This window comes from Solanum pennellii, chromosome 2 (assembly GCF_001406875.1).
Source record: "Solanum pennellii chromosome 2, SPENNV200".
NCBI lineage: Eukaryota > Viridiplantae > Streptophyta > Magnoliopsida > Solanales > Solanaceae > Solanum > Solanum pennellii.
This window is the reverse complement of record NC_028638.1, coordinates 14,833,182-14,841,639: the sequence shown is the minus strand read 5'-3', so window position 1 is coordinate 14,841,639 and position 8,458 is coordinate 14,833,182.

Here is an 8,458-nt window from a genome sequence, read left to right as displayed (position 1 = left end):
ACAAATGTTAGGGTCCTCTCCTATCATTTTAGACACCAAACGACACGTAAAACAAGCAAAGGCATACTAGCGCATACACACGACTAGTTTCCATATGTCTTGGTCTTTCCTTGATATTTGACTTCCAAACCTCATCAAACCAACTATACAAGTTATTAATAACTTTTAAAAAATGTGAGGCTTTAGATCATCCTATTTCATTTTGCGGGTTGTTGCAATATCCCCCACTTTGGAACATTCGTCCTCGAATGACACTTGGGACACTTTCGACACAATAAAGGACTAAATGACCATTTAGCAACTGACAACATTCAACATAATAATAAATGAACCAAGCTTACAAGGAACACAAACATCATACGATTATCCACTTAATGCAACACAAGCAAGTAGAAACTTCATTCACCACTCCTGATGCATAAAAAACATAGACATTTTCTCATGTTCATAGGAGGAACTTAATTCTCCTTACATGACATGGCCCTTTACGTTTTTATTTCATCAAAATCTCATTATGCAACAACCTTTAAACCACACATAGGCAAGTTCATCATTATCACTCAAATGAAAAATAAGTAACTCATACTAGATGCACATAGATCACGAGTAATGTAGGTCGACAAAGACTTTATCATTTATACATAATACCATAAAGGACATACATAACATCTCCATGTTTAGTTATGTGCAAGGAGGAATTACCTTCTCCTTAACATACTAACATGTCACTATGTAGTTCATATGAAAGCAATGCACAAAGGTCAATTTATTTTAAGAAGAAATTTCTCCACTTCTAACCAAGGAATTCTCATACTCCTTTCTTCATGAAGTCAAAATGGTAGGTCAAACAAAACACAACAAAATATTACGAAGTTCACAAAATTTAAACTTTTTACATAACACTAGTTCTCATGAACATGCGTCACTTAGGAGAAATTATTCATAGGCACACATCAATAATATTGGCTAGATACAAATATCACTTCTCAAGACTAAGCCTACTTAACACTTTCCAAATCATAAGATCATATACTCTTAAAGGTACTCATATTTCCTCATTTAAAGAAAACTTTACACCTCATTATGGGGATAAAATGCCCTCACATCAAAAGTGCTATCAAGCAAGTTCATCAGACCATCTCATGAAGTCAAATGCACATTTACCATATCAAGATGCATAACAACATGAGGGAAATGCAATTTACCGAAAATCCCTTTTTCATGCATAATATATTTTCATCTAAGACATGCATAATCTAGGGAGAACATGCAAGTTATACTCATATGCAAGACTCCATAACATGAACAATCTGCTAAGAACTCTTTGGTTTCAAGCTTGAGTAAGAATAGAAGGAAAAGATAGGGATATCAACAACCTTACTACTCAAATGATGATCCCCCACTTAAGGTAAACCCATCTAGGAGAAACTCATCTTATGGAAAAGAACTTGGACTTACCAATCCATGTAGTCTATCACAATATCCCTGTCATGATTGGATAGCACCTTCTATATGTAACCACCATCTTTGTCCTCGAAGAGGACTTAGACTAGCCCTTATCATACATCATAACATATCATAGGTCGAGAAAAATGCGGAAATTTTTTTTGCATAGTGAAGTATACTTAGACTTATCACTTATTATATATGGAGTTTACATAGACTTCTAACTTATGAAGTGTACATAGACTTCTCATTTATGCAATATAGCCAATTCATATGAAATCGTCTAATACATGTCTCACATATAAACCATCTATCATAGAATGTCAGAATTTGGGCATAGCCCTTACACTCGTACAATATGCCATTTATATGCTTACAACAAAGTCTCAAATGATAAAGGAAGGAACAATTGTCTTTAGACATAACCAACACTCATAAATATAGAAGATGACATCATCCTCGGACTTGAGGACTCACCAATAACTTGGCAAAAGTTCCAAGACTTCCTTTAAAGTGACCATGATTCCTAAATGGCATGAACCTACATTGTTGGGGAAAAGGGAAAGAATATGGGTTAGTACAAACCACATGTACTAAGTATGGAAACATATTCAAGTTTAACTACTTAAATCATGCTTAAAAGGACATTTTGTTAAAATCCATGCTAAGTCACTTTGAAAAGCCTTTATGCACATACAAGAGCATATACAAGTCAATAACCATAATAACATCAATACATGTTCATATCAAACACAAGACCAACATCATCATAAAACCATATCAACATTTCATATCTTAATGTTCTTATCGTCAAAGCATATAAGACCCTTACTCACAATCCCCTAGCAACCTACAAGTGCAATGCTCATGTCAATCCCCATAACTCCATATAATCAAGTAAACTAGGCAAGAGACCATAAGCAATGTCTATACTTCCCATAGTATAATATCATGCATATTCATGATCATATATAGCTACATAGACCAATATCATGTTCATCACAAAAAGTTGACATCATAGAAGGTCAACATCAAATAAAGTCAACATGTGTTTCATTCATAACATAACTGCATAAGAACATCCTCCTAGGGCTCCTTTCAAGGTCAACTTGTTCAATGTATAGGAAAAGTCCCATACTCCTACCTACACTATGTAGAACCCCTTAAGTTACCCTAGTTAGTGTTCACTTTATTACTTTCGTTCATTCATTTTACTTTCGGGAACAATCGCCTTAACCGATAATATACCATGTGAGCTAAACATGGAATTTCGGTGTTATAAAACCCTACACTAAAAGAAGGTGCTCTAGTCGCCAAGGTAGAACCAAAACATGAACACAACATTTTAGGTGGAATCACTAGCTAGTTCTCCTATGGGGAAACATAGTTAAGGAACTAAGAGATATGTGTCGGAAACCCTCTTTATGCACAATTGCACTATAGTCTCCATCTCATGAGAACCATTGTGAACCTACCTTACCTCATTGGGAAAGGACAGCTCTCATATCTACTTCGTTAGGAGCTAAGGTAAAGTCTCTTTTTTGAAATGTTTTTAAGACTTTCTTAATCATCAAATCTTAATATAGGCCATATGAGACTAACTCCTTTTATAATAATGTCATTAGCTCTTTAGGTATTGAATGAGAACTTCCTTTAATTACAACCCTTCATTAGTGAGATCATCACATCATAGTCATATCTTAAATTGGGCACACAAGAGAAACACATTAATCCTTGCATGATCATATCCCCTACCAAGATCTCACAATTTAACATACTCATAACATTCCATTGAATTCATCATATCATCGTCTTCCTAATCTATTCACATATTATACTTCAATTCAAACATCATCATCAAGAAATAACCATCATTAATGAAGTAAAGAACTCATGATCATAAGTCTTACAAATACCTTCTAAGAACCTCCTTCAATAATTCACCATCAATCCCACAATATTCATCCATCAATTCACTCATTATCACCATATAATAGTAAACTATACAAGAACTAACTTAATTACATCATCATCAGTCAAAATCAACCTAATTCATAACCTAAGGTTAGGGAGAAGGGTTCATTCATAGAACTAGGTAAAATACTTAGAACTACAACAATCAACCAATAAAAAATCATAATCTATCAATATAAACCAAAGGAATTCAACATTAAATCAATTTGAAAGATAATTCACGAAATTGGATGAAAACCCAAGTTTTAGACATCTTTGGAAACCAATTTTGAAAAGACTCTTGGGGAAAAAGATCCGAAGAGTGAATAGATTTCATACCTTAGGATTCCTTGAAGAATGATAAAGAAAATATTGATTCTTGAGCTTTAATAAATCTTGGACTTGGTCTTCAATAGTGGTCTTTGTAACAGAGAGAAAAAGTAGAGAGAAGTTAGAGAATATTGGGTTTGGGAAATCATGGTGAGTTGAGTTAGTTTTTACGAGGTTTAACTCTTTTATAGTCCCCAACTAACTTAATTAACCAACCCTTAACCCTTAATTAATTTATTAACTAATTATCTAACTAGCCTTAAGTCAACCGAAACTCGGCATTGAACCAAGCCTCAATCGCTGATTCCACCGACGGTTCGTTGACAAAACCACGGCCCCGTACTGGTCATACGTGGTTTGTGTGAGAGACCTGGATTTTGAGTATTCTTGGGAGATGTATAAGTATGAACCAACAAGATCCATCGACGGGCCGTTGACCCATCGACGGCTCATCATTTGGTTCATCGATTGCCACTGTCAAATGACAACTTTTAGGGTCAAATGTTAGGTTCCTCTTCAAGGACCCTTAGGGTGGTACTTTGAGAAGTTGTACCCAGAAGTTTAGACCTTAAGCACACTCTAACATATATTTTAAGTCTTTTACCATATTTTGACTTGATTTCAACTTTTAAAACCCCCTGAAACACACCAAGGCACATTAGCTTATCTTTCACAAATCTCTGGACGTCATGGTTGTTTCTTAACGTTTTGACTCTAACACTTCCTAATTAGTTTAAATACATTAATTTAGGCTTAATAACAGTGTTTTAAGTCTTATTTCATATGATGAGACTCTATACTAAATCATGGACTTTCGGATTGTTACATATTCTCCCCCTTTATGAACATTGGTCCCCGAATGACACCTAAATCTTTTTATAGGGAGAGAATGACTCAATAATAGCATCCCAACAACAACAATAACAACATAAAATAATTATGAGTCACAGACCATAGGAGTACTGCACAACTCCATTCAACACATAAACATGAAATTACCCATAGCAACGCAATTCACAATTTACGCTCAATATTTCATATCACATAATGAGGAACTACCTTCTCAATATCAACCTGAGATAAACATGAACATCAAGAGTTACCGTTAAAACCTTCTTTCAAGACACACTAAATATGCTCACTACCATTTCATAAATGCAACTGTACACATAACACAAATAAGGAGAAGTTATGCAAGAGAGTGTTTTCATGAAAACCCATTTTAGCATGAACCTTTACAAAAATATGAACATATTATAAAAATAATAAAATTTCAACATTATTCAAAATTTTCTTTTGAGAGGATTACTAACCTCAACTTTGGATATAATTTTGAGGTAAAAGATAAGGATAACGGCACTTCATATCAGCCTCAGCCTCCCATGTTGCTCCCTCAACTAGGTGGTTTCTCCATAGGACTTCTATGGAGACCACCTCTTTATACATAGACCCTTCATATATGAAGCTACTTAGACTTCTACTTTTATTGCACATAGATACATAGAATATAACATAGTCCCAAATAGTCATCTCATCTCATAACATCTAAAAAGAGTATAACAATTTGGCCTAGCCAATACATCAATGTAATAAGACCACATATAGGTCATACAATGGTAAGTAATTCAACGAAGGAAATAACATAAGAGTCTTAAAACTAAAAATACTTCATAAGCTTGATAGTGGCATTGACCTCGGAAAGTGAGGACCTACCTAACTTGGATTATTAAGAATTACAAGTCTTTTTCAAAGTCGTCTCCAAAAGCCCTTCAACAACCGGAACTTAAAATATTGGGAAAAAGGAAGAAATGGGGTTAGTACACCACTTGTACTAAGTATGAGACCATATGCACATATAATATCAAATCATGCTACAAAGGGACATTTCATTAAGCAATGCGATTTACTTTGAAAAGATTTATGCACATTAAATAAGACCCTACAATCAATAAGACATATTCCTTAAGTTATAAGCATGTACACACAAGACCAACCATACAAAACATAAACAAGTCAATGAACATATCAACAAACTTGCATAGATAATCAAGTCCACTCTATCATCAAGTTATAACTTCAACAAGCATGAATAAGAGTACATTTCAACATAATCAAAGCAAGACCATCATTCATGACCCTCTTTAATTCCACTTGTATAATAACTAATAAAATCCCTATATACTTACTTAATCAAGTAAACCTATCAAGATCCATAGCCCATGTCCAGCTTCACATAACATAACATTAAGAGTACATAATATTATACTGTAGCAATTTACACCAAATACATGTTCATAAGAGTAATAAACATCACATTGTATCATTAACATGTAGATCATCATATACATATCATTTACATTTATAATCATATACATATATAAGAACATCCTCCTAAGACTTGCCTTAAGGCTAACAAGTGCAATGTATAGGTAGAGTCCCATATCCTTACCTAGACTAAGCTAAAACACTTAGGTAATATTAGTTAGAGTTCATTCCTTTAATTTATTTTATATTTTTGGAACATCTTGACCACATGAGCTAATGTGGAATCTGGTGTCATGAAAAACCTACACCAAAATAAGTTGGATTACTTGCCAAGGTAGTGCCAAAATATGAACATAGCAACTACGTGGATCCACTAGCTAGTATTCCTATGGAGACAACTTAGTTCAAGAACTAGGAGATATATTTGGGACCATGCATATGCTACATGCATTGGAGTCTCCATCTCAAGAGTACATGAGTGATCCTACCTTCCCTACGTGGGAAGGGACACTTCTCATTCTAGTTCACTCGGTGCTAAACTAGAGTCCCTTTTGAAATGTCTCTAACACCTTTATTAATCATCATAGATTAATGTAGGTCATAGGGTCTAACCCTTGTATAAAAATCATCATCATAATAACTCATTACAAATTGCATGAGTATTGCCCTTCCATTACAATTCATATAAGTCAGGTTATCACAATAACATATTCACATCAAGATAAGGCACATTGGTAAATCATCACCATTATTATAACATTTACATCTTAGCCAACACCTCACACACCATAGTAAAGACATTTCAATTCAACATTATACCAACCCTATCAATCCTAATACAAGGCATACTTCAACACAACATCATTACTTAGCCACAAGTAACCATATTGAAGTAAAGAGTTGCGATCAGAAGACTTACCAAGTCTTCTTCATAATTCATTATCAAGGTCTTAGCATCAACCCTTAACTCAAACCAACAAGGGTGTAATATCATCACATAATAGTAACGAACATGACAACAAAGACAATTGAGTCACTACATCAAAACCCATCACTAGTTCATAGCTTAAGATATGAGACATAGGTCAAATACATAACATACTTCATAACCTAGATCAATTACACAAGAAATAGCATAATAGGATTAAAAATCATCTTAATATATCCATAATTGATACAATAAAATCATCTAGTAGTAATTTAACCAATAACCAATTCAGTTGAACTAACATTACCCAAATCATATCAAGATCACAACCTAGGGTTAAGGGGAATAGGTCATCTTCTACAGAATAGACCAATTCATCAAGATATAATATAATTGAGTTAAAATATATGTTAATATATTCATAATATCCCAAATAAATCATAAACAAAGTAATTCATAACATTAATTTTGTATTGGATGAAAACCCAACTTTTGAAACCAATTTGATGGAACCTATGAGGAAAGAGGTCTCAAAGGTGAAAGGAATCCCATACCTTACTTAGATCAAGATTGATGGAGAACTTTTACCCATTGCATCCCTTGAACCCACCTCTAGCTTGGTCTTCAATGTGGTCTCTTCGGGAGAGAGAAAGAAGAGAGAAGGAAGAGAGTTTTGGGTTTGGAAATTATGAGAGCTTAAATTAGTCTAATTTTTTTTAACCAAATTGACCCTTGTAGTGGGTCAGGGGCTGAGCAACACCCCCAGGCCTTATCATTAATAGAAACAAAATTTACAAGAAGGGGGGCATAAACCTTACCTTCTATCCTATGGTGAGTATAAAGTTGACCTACCTACTAAGGTTAGTCAACTCAAACTCTTACAATGAGATGTAATCTAAAGAAATATTAACTATTTCTAAGAAAATATAAATAAGAAGACTCTCCCTTTTCACATAAAAAGAGTGTCTATTCAAATAGCTATACTAACTATGTAGTCTATTAATATTTTGATATTCATTACTGAACTTGTGTATTTCTTTGCTAAACATGGACTTCTTCATTTGCTAGCTTTGATGTATTTTCCACTTTCATTTGTTGATTCATTAATCTTCCATTTCCTAGCCAAGCTTTTTTTTCTTGTAACAAATATACCATACAAGAAACAGAACTTATACAATACATTATATGCTAAGGAATTTAATATAAAAAAAATCAAGGAGGATGTTTAATCTTCTTCATCTTCCGATGTCTGATATTTTGGACTCCCATTTTCTCCAGTCTATAACTTCCTTTGGCCGCATGAGGGAATTGATTATAAGTGTAGAAGTGTTGTATAATGTCCAGGTTATGACTCTGTATGGATAATATGTCTGCTGTACTGTTGGCCTCTCTTTAAACATGCACACAAGAGAATGAATTACATTGATAAGTAAGAGTTTGAAGTTCATGCACTAACCTTTGTATTCTGCAAGGAGGTTTATCTTTTAGAAGTAACCATTTAATAAATAACTCAGAGTCAACTTCTAGAATAATATT